This window comes from Triticum dicoccoides, chromosome 2B (genome assembly GCF_002162155.2).
Source record: "Triticum dicoccoides isolate Atlit2015 ecotype Zavitan chromosome 2B, WEW_v2.0, whole genome shotgun sequence".
Taxonomy (NCBI): domain Eukaryota; kingdom Viridiplantae; phylum Streptophyta; class Magnoliopsida; order Poales; family Poaceae; genus Triticum; species Triticum dicoccoides.
In genome coordinates this window covers 416,517,403-416,526,454 of record NC_041383.1, presented here as the reverse complement: position 1 = coordinate 416,526,454, position 9,052 = coordinate 416,517,403, and the positions used below count along the sequence as shown (strand labels likewise).

The window sequence follows — 9,052 nt, the reverse complement described above, 5'->3', positions numbered from 1 at the left end:
AATTATCATAAAATAAAATAAATAAGTAATTCGAATTTTGTTATAAAGTTTAATAGCAAAAAGAATTATCATAAAAGAAAATAAATAAGTAATTAGAATTTTGTTCAAAACATTAAAAGCAAAAAGAATTATCATAAAAGAAAATAAATAAGTAATTAGAATTTTGTTACAAAGTTTAATGGCAAAAAGAATTATCATAAAAGAAAATAAATAAGTAATTAGAATTTTTTTCAAAACATTAAAAGCAAAAAGAATTATCATAAAAGAAAATAAATAAGTAATTAGAATCTTGTTACAAACTTTAATAGCAAAAAGAATTATCGTAAAAGAAAATAAATAAGTAATTAGAAACAAAAAGGAAAGCAAAAAACTGGGAAAAAATAAAAAAAGTGCCACCTACAGGGCCCGCAATAGGCTCAATAGGCCCACACGCACAGAGAGTGATTTTAGGCCCGTAAGCCTGCAGTAGAGAGGAGCTCGAAGTGGTTGGTTCGGCAGGGCTAATAAACCACTCCGAGCCCCTCTAGGCTAGCGAGGTGGGACTAAACATAGCACCGCACCGCGCCAGTTCCAGCACACGACCTTTGGTCCCAATTGGTGGCACCACCCGGGACCAATGCCTCTTTTTTGTCCCGGTTTGTGACACCAACCGGGACCAAAGGTCTTTGTTTCCCACCCTTTGGGCTACTGAAAAGAGGCATTTGGTCCCGGTTGGTGCCACCAACCGGGACTAAAGGGGTGCATTGGTCCGAGTTGGTGCCACGAACCAGGACCAATGCCTTTGCTATATAAGTAGCACTTAGGAAAATTTCAAAACCGCCCATCCCCACTTCGATCTCTCCTCCTCTCCCCCGACGACGGCGAATCCATCCACGACGCCGGCAGGCTGCCCGAGCCAGCCCTCGCCATGCCCTCGTCCCGCGCCGCCCCGACGCCGTCCCGCACCGCCCCTTCCCACGCCGCCCCGACGCCGTCGTCACCCCGCCCCGGCCCGCGCCGCCGCACCTCACCATTGACCGTCGCCGCGCCGCCCCGCCCCGCGCCGCACCTCACCGTCGCCGTCGCCGTCGTCATGAGCAACTAATTTAGTTTGACGTTAGTAGTAGTTAATTTAGATGTGTAGTTAATTTTGTTAGGATTTTTTTGTTATATGTGTAGTAATTTAGATGTGCAGTTCATAGATTTTTCTGTTAGATTTTTATCATATTGTGTAATTAATTTGTTCATATTGTGTTAGATTTTTTTCTGTTAATAGATTTTTTTGGTGATATTATTGTTGAATATGCATCTTTATATGTTCATATATATGCAAAGATCGAATATGTCAAATTTTTATGATTTTTTTCTGTTCATAGAATTTTTATGATTTTTTTTGTGTTGTAATTTTGTTCATAGAATTTTAATGATTTTTTTGTTCATAATATTTTCTTTGTCAATTTATTGTGTATGTATAGGAAAATTGTGAGTGATTAAGTCATTTATGAATAAGTTCAAATTTAGAATAGAGGAAAAAGGAAAAAAATAAGAAGAGAAAGTGTTTAATATAATTGGTTGATTTAATAAACTACTTTATTTTACTATATATAGAAGTAGTTTGTTTTTAGTAAGTACTACTTTATTTATTTATAGTAAGTGCTTAGTAGTTGAACTAGTTGATTTAATTAATAAAACTACTTTATTTAACAATATATAGAAGTAGTTCCCGGATCGATGTCGGCGATGCCTATCCCGCATCCTCGTCGTCGTCGACTCGGGGTGGAGGCCTGCTTGATCAGGGCCATGTTCGGGACTGGGCTCCGCCGGGCTGGTATTGGGAGGTGCTACCTTCCGGGGGACGTAGGTTGGTGAGGAGGCAACCCGTTGTTGACCCAATCCTTGTTTGGTGGCGGTCGCGTGGGCCAGTGGCAGTGCCGAGGCTTCCGGCCACCGCGGAGGTGGTACGTCATTGTGTCAGCAAGGAGGACGAGCACGTCCGTCGCTACATGGTTGCATTGGAGGGCAGGTTCGACAATACCTGGCAGATTCTTCAGGGATCTCACTGGAGCTATTCCTGTCATGGTTCCTTATCTTTGGGTGTCCACCGCCCGCGACAATACCCGTCGGGCGCTACGGTTCTAGCTGTATTAGTGATGCTATATTAGTGATAATATTCGACGATGTACGGACACAAGAGATGATGTACTTTTGCTTATAATTGAATGCATGCTAATTTGAATACTACTTTATTTTATGATTTGGTTTTGCTTATTTTATGATTTGGTTTTGCTTATTGAATGCTCATATTGGAAAAGTTCTCCTTCATTCCCGTGTGCTAGACAATTTGGTGTAATAATGCACTCGGGAATGAAAGGAGGAGGAGCTATGTACCATCACCGATAGTCAACCCGTGATTAATAATAATGATCTAATTTAGGTTTTTTAGTACATAGGCCAGAAATGTCATACTCGGACAACGAAAACCGCCCGGGGGAGTGCGACTGGTGCCACAACGACCGAGGTATGTGCGACAGGTTCATCGAGCTGGACGAAGATCGGCTCTTCAGCATTAAGCTCGAGGAGACCTTTGATGTTCATACGGTACGCAGCGGCGACAATAGTTTTTTTCGTAATTAAGCACGACTTCAACTATTTTAACGTGTATTTTCATCTTTTCCAATTCGACTATCTTATCCCATGCTATGCAAGACGCTATGTCTTGGAGAGGATGGGTTTTGAAGACCATGAAAGTATGGAAACCAAAAAAAATCTCCTAAGGACCCATCATGGTGTGGATTTTAAAGTAAAGCTGTACAATGTTGAGAGTGTAACCCATTTTGATTGCAAAAATTGGGAAGCACTTTGCAAGATGTATGGTTTTGATGAGGGTATGCTTTTCACCATGGATCTTGGTGATCCTACAATCGAGCAAGACAATATGGAGATTTGGGTCCTTGTGGATACACCTCCAATTCTTCCCCCATGTGAGCTTAACATAGTTATTAAGTAATTTATATTGTTTATTTCAAAATAGTTGACAGCTTATTTTCATTCTTCAAAGAATGTGCGGAAGATGGTAGACAAAACCCACTACACCGATGGCTCCGAATTAACTTACCAGGAGAAAAATCATCTGATCGCATTTTGTACTGATCTTGAGAATTACAATGTCTACAATCGAACTCCTCAACATTATGGTCAATACGTGCCACTAGTGCACGTGTTGAACTATGGTAACTACCATGGAGATACCCTGGTATACCCTGGTATGATTTTTTACTATTACGACATCCGTGCATCTTTTTGCATACTTCTAAAACTAGCTAGTACATCATTGCTAACTACGAAGTTATCACTATGTTTTTCAACAGATAATCCCGAATGATTGTGTGCCTCATATGATGTATACGCACAGTAGCCTTCATGTTTTGAACATACAACCAGGTCTTCCTACGAATCTCAACTGTCCATACCGGGTTTCTAAAAGAAGTGGAGACATGACAATCAAAGAATGGAAAAAATGTATGGACAGTCGTAAGGAGCTTCTTGGAAGCAAAAGGCAGCGAAGCGCAAGAATTGGAGACAGGATGATCTCCATTCTTCATAATGGAGAGTCAGGGTCTATATTGTTTTATGCTATTTTACCTTAAGGGTGTTTAGGTCCTACCTGATACTGATGATCATGTGCTAAGAACAATTATGTAGGGTTGGGTTCGATGACTATGAGGATGATGATCGTATGACTTATTATTAATAACGAGTAGAATTAGTTGTATGATGATGCATGATTAGTAGGACTTGTTATTACATATGATGATGTATGATGCGAGCATGCATGAGTTATTATATCAGCGGGTGAAATGAACATAGCAGTAGCGTTGGTAAACCAAGGACGAAGATATAAGAGAGGACACTTCTCTCTATTAGCTAGCTAATAACAACCTAAAAATAACCCCAAAACCCCTAAACCAGCCACTTTTTTTTAAAAAAAAGAAAAACATCAGCTCCAGCCAGCTGCTGACGCGTGGAAGCCTTTTGGTCCCGGTTTATGTCACCAACCGGGAACAAAGGCCCCCCTGCCTAGACTGCCCGCAGCGGCCACGTGGATGCCCATCTGTCCCGGTTCGTGCAAGAACCGGGAGTAAATGGTGGAGGTATTAGTAACGACCAATTAGTCCCGGTTCAAGAACCGGGACTAAAGGCCCTTACGAACCGGGACAAATGCCCTGTTTTCTACTAGTGGATCTTGTTCGGATGAGGAAGAGGAAGGCCCCTGTTGAGTATCTCTATCCTCCTCTCACCACAAAGCAAAACTCCAAAAGACACAGAAAAAGGGAGGGACCAAAAAGTTCTCACTCACTGAAGTCTCTTAGCTAATTATCAGAGAAAGTAAAAAAGGCCAAAAGGAGGTGTCCATTAAATCGCTAGCAAGTACCACTATATCTAGCTCTCTTTCTCCATGGCTGCAGAAGAGATGGGCTCCTAACAACCTTTCCCGAAACAACAAAAAACAGAGAACATGAGTAAACATGTGGACTCTGTTTCAAAAAAGTAGATACGTCGGCGCTGGTGATCTGGTGTGAGGAGTGAGCTTTTCCAGTGCTCGGCTTACAAATATTATAGAACTTTTTGTCATTTCAAGCATCAGTTCTATTAGAATTCCCGTGTACATATAGAACAATTTCTAACTGTTATTCACCCACATGTTTACGAGAATGTAAAAGAGATAAAAAAGAACTCTTAGAGCTAAAATGAGCTCATGTAATCTAGGCAGTAGGCACTTGCGAATTTATTGGTGACTGGAGTATCAGTGATATACTCTTAAAAGGTGCGTACTTCAGTCTAACATATCAAACATCATCTGCCTCCTAAACATTTAAAAGCAAGTAAAATTTAAGTTCGGGTGTATGGTCTGATTACCTCGGATCCCCCACAATGATTCAGTGCATAACCAAGCCCATGTCTGATTTGATAAATCTTCTATAGTTTCTTATCCTTGTTAACTGTGCCTGCCTTGCAACTCTGAATCTTCAACTACAACAACAATCAAAGCTTTATCCTCAAATTGTTTTCAGTAATTACTGCACAAATATCAGATGGTGAGGCTTGTGCATAACCACTAAATACACAGCAAGACACAGGCCAAAGAAAGCCACCTAGGAGTATGGCTGGATGAACACCTAATTTCACTGGAGATGGTGCTCAGAACTTGATGAACGGAGACACCACAATGCAGGTCGCAACTCGAAAGAATTATCTTATGGATTTCACATGTTAAGCAAGCATACCAGAGGGATGGCTTACCTTGAATGCATCTTTGTTAGCCCTGTCATCTTCATCCAGGCGGTTACAGCAAAAATTCCACAACTTTCACCCTGTTCCAATCAATGAGAGGGCGGACTTCGAGAACCTGGTAGTTACACATAGATGAACTTTTTCTTAGTCCTACGAAATGATAAACAAAGAGAAGATAAGTGTCCAACAATTTTTTTAAAAGAAATATTTCCAACAGAAAATTGTAAGGAAGCTAGATGTAGACTCACATGTTTTGCGACATTTCGGTAATGCACACACACACACACACGCACACAAAACTTGTTGTGTTCCATTCTCGCTCCGTCAATGTCCTCTCTCACTAAGATTTTTGAACACCTGGTCAGCAACCAAGGTGAGCAACCAAAACCATATGGTGTAACCTGGTTCTTTTTTAACATTTAGACATTTGATACATACCTCAGCAATTGTGTATTGGAAGAGGTTGACCTATTTACCCTGTGAATGAAAGCAAGTGAACAACCAAGATTAGGAAATACAAGAACAGATTGTGCTGTAATAAAATACCGAAAGTTTCTTCACCTCTAAAATAGTGGATCTAACACATTCGGCATGGTGCCCGCTGAACTCAGAGTTCCTAATAAGCCATGTGATGTCCATTCCATGAGACCATGACGCCTATCTTTAGTACAATTTGGTTAGTTTCACAAAGTCAAATATTACGAGGTACAGAAAACATTAACCACATACCGTGACATGAGATCTTTCACTAATGATAGCAGTCGGGAGAAGTGGTGCTACATGCCTCACAGCAGCACACATCTGTGAACAAAAATCTTTAGAAAGTTGAATGGAAAATTCATTGGTACTGCAACACATATATGGAGCAAATTAAGGAAGAACTGTTGTCCAGTGGCTGAAGTAGATTGGCGGCAAGCATACCTCGTGGTCAGCCCAGGCGTGAGGCTTGAGTACCTTGGGGAAGTAGGGGCGTACACACCTTGGGTTGCCTAATGAGCATCCTACTACCGGTCGTGGAGCCCAGATAGAAAATAGAAACTTAGGATGGTGCAGCCTAATAGAGCGTAGAGAAAAGGAGTTGAGCAACATGAAAAAAAAATCAGAACTATTACATGAACTCTCAAAAATAGTATAATATGGCAGAGAGCAAATTGAACAAAAAAAATGAAAAACATACAATTAGTAAGGCAAACCATTCTAACTTCAAAATTTTAGTGAGACTATCATTCTAAACAATAGTACGTTTACTTAGCGCAGCTATGATATTCTCCCACTATATCTACAATGTATATTCCATGCCAACAAATATAGTGTGTTTATGTCAGTTAAAAAGGTAAAATACCAAAAATTGGTATAAAAGAGCAAGATAAGATGCATGTGCGTTGGCAGCATCCACACAAAATGCACGAAGCATGCCCTTGCATATCTCGACAAATGCATGCTTCCCTACTTGAATACCTTGGAGTGACGATGACTGGTGACTTTTCTTTTTATAGGTCGTATCTTTCCGATCACATAATTGGTATCCTCTTTCAGATTTTGGAGTACAGAAGACTACTGTTCGTACTACTCCTAGCAGGACTTACATTAATACATGAAAAGAAGAATGGTTTAAGAACATAGCAGAAAATTGTACCTTACCTCAGGGGAGATGGGCACGGGCTCTGCAGCTTGCAGTGAGCGAGATTCGTAGCAGGGGACGGCGGCGGCATGGCCGCGCACGCAGGCGACCAACACCTACACGAACTTGGCGAGGATGGCCTCCTCTGAGGCTAGGTTGGTGTCCTCTAATCAGCAGCTTGTCAAGCCTCCCAGAACGGCACACATGACTAGGTGGCGGCGCCTGCGCCGGCAGACACGAGGCTGAGCGATAGGGGGCGGACCCCAGGACGCAAGCGCCGCCGGAGGCTTCGGTGGCACACACCATAGGAGCGGGCGGAGGGGATCAAGCGAGGGACAGATGGGGGCCTTGCCGGCACGTGGTCATCCGCGGTGGTGGCGCCACCAGATCGGTGCCCGTCATACCTCTAGGGTTTGGGGCGAGAAGAGGGAGGTGTTGGAGATAAGAGAGACGACGTTCGTCGACTGTAGTTTTGTGTTGATTGGCGAGTCGTCGATTTTTTTCGTAGGTTTTTTTCGCAGGTTTTTTTCGTTCGAGGCATCGCTCCTGGATGCATTGCTCCCTCTTTTGGTTGGGTTTTTTTTGTCGAGGGGGTGGTTACCTGCCGGAAGGTGGGAGGTGGGATCGAGGACGAAAAAACCGTGTATGTGGGACGAAAATTGACAGGCGGAGACTACCAACTGCTTCATTAGGAGTAGAGATAAAATACTACGGGCCGGCCCATTAAAGTTGCACAGTTCTGACGCTATACAAAATTCCACCCACGCTACCTTACATAAAATTCTTCCAATTTATATATGGTTTTAAGATTCCTAGTATCAAGGAGTTGTCTTAGGAATTAATATGCAAAGGAGGAATGAAAGGATTGCGACAAAGAAATAAGGAAAGTAAAGGAACGAAGACAAAGAATAAGGAATATAAGGATGGAAATGAGTGATACAACACATTGATCACACTTTTGAAGGAAATGTGCCCTAGAGGCAATAATAAAGTTATTATTTATTTCCTTATTTCATAATAAATGTTTATTATTCATGCTAGAATTGTATTAACCGGAAACATAATACATGTGTGAATACATAGACAAATATAGTGTCACTAGTATGCCTCTACTTGACTAGCTCGTTGAATCAAAGATAGTTAAGTTTCCTAGCCATAGACATGAGTTGTCATTTAATTAACGGGATCACATCATTAGAGAATGATGTGATTGACTTGACCCATTCTGTTAGCTTAGCACTTGATTGTTTAGTATGTTGCTATTGCTTTCTTCATGACTTATACATGTTCCTGTGACTATGAGATTATGCAACTCCCGTTTATCGGAGGAACACTTTGTGTGCTACCAAACATCACAACGTAACTGGGTGATTATAAAGGTGCTCTATAGGTGTCTCCGAAGGTACTTGTTGGGTTGGCGTATTTCGAGATTAGAATTTGTCACTCCGATTGTCGAAGAGGTATCTCTGGCCCCACTTGATAATGCACATCACTATAAGCCTTGCAAGTATTGTAACTAATGAGTTAGTTGCGGGATGATGTGTTACGGAATGAGTAAAGAGACTTGCCGGTAACGAGATTGAACTAGGTATTGAGATACCGATGATCAAATCTCGGGCAAGTAACATACCAATGACAAAGGGAACAACGTATGTTGTTATGCGGTTTGACCGATAAAGATCTTCGTAGAATATGTGGGAGCCAATATGAGCATCCAGGTGCCGCTATTGGTTATTGACCGGAGACGTGTCTTGGTCATGTCTACATAGTTCTCGAACCCGTAGGGTCCGCACGCTTAAAATTCAATGACGGTTATATTATGAGTTTATGTGTTTTGATGTACCGAAGGTAGTTCGGAGTCCCGGATGTGATCACGGACATGACGATGAGTCTCGAAATGGTCGAGATGTAAAGATCGATATATTGGACGACTATGTTTGGACACCGGAATAGTTTCGGGAGGTTTGGGGCATATACCGGAGTACCGGGGGTTACCGGGACCCCCCCCCCCCGGGAAGCTATTGGGCCTTATGGTCCTTAGTGGAGAAGAGAGAGGGCAGCCAGGAGGTGGCGCGCGGCCCCTCTTGCCCCAGTCCGAATTGGACAAGTGAAGGGGGCGGCGACCCCCTCTCCTTCCTTCTCTCCACCTCCTCCTTCCCC

The 9,052-nt window shown here is 42.2% G+C and overlaps 1 long non-coding RNA gene across 10 annotated transcripts in view; it reads right to left on the bottom strand.

Moving 5' to 3' along the window:
* LOC119363973 overlaps positions 1-7,351 on the bottom strand; it is a 10,700-nt gene extending 3,349 nt beyond the window's left edge. For 3 of the 10 annotated variants that reach the window (XR_005174538.1, XR_005174540.1, XR_005174547.1), the window contains exons 1-8: positions 6,913-7,351; positions 6,193-6,325; positions 6,001-6,072; positions 5,833-5,928; positions 5,710-5,748; positions 5,520-5,628; positions 5,281-5,386; positions 4,897-5,010 (exon numbers count right to left, since the gene is read on the bottom strand). This is a non-coding gene — a long non-coding RNA (uncharacterized LOC119363973). Of the gene's footprint in view, positions 1-4,896; positions 5,011-5,280; positions 5,422-5,519; positions 5,629-5,709; positions 5,749-5,832; positions 5,933-6,000; positions 6,073-6,192; positions 6,326-6,907 lie in introns of all 10 variants that reach the window. The other 7 variants (XR_005174539.1, XR_005174544.1, XR_005174546.1 and 4 more) reach the window with 7 other exon arrangements.
* Positions 7,352-9,052: the final 1,701 nt, after the last annotated feature.